Raw genomic sequence first — 325 nt, forward strand, 5'->3', positions numbered from 1 at the left:
GCCCGTCTTCTCTTCATTCTCAGAATATAGCACACTTAATATGCATACACCCGCTCCCAAAATACTGCAGAAATAAAAAATAATATAATCACGAAAAAACACTTGGCCATTCATACATCTCAAAACGAGTAGGCCTTCGTGCATATTTTGAAGATAGCGTGTACAGAAAGGCCCCGAGAGCTATTATCCTGCAGTGCTAATTGTCCCCCGTTTTGGTTTCATGCATACCAACGTAAGAGGGCTAGACAAGGGAGTTGATAAAAGTCTCCGCAAGTGATTTAAAGCATTAACCGATTTGCACAAAACGAAATAAAAAAAATATATC

The sequence above is a fragment of the Penaeus monodon genome, chromosome 22 (assembly GCF_015228065.2).
Source record: "Penaeus monodon isolate SGIC_2016 chromosome 22, NSTDA_Pmon_1, whole genome shotgun sequence".
Classification (NCBI taxonomy): domain Eukaryota; kingdom Metazoa; phylum Arthropoda; class Malacostraca; order Decapoda; family Penaeidae; genus Penaeus; species Penaeus monodon.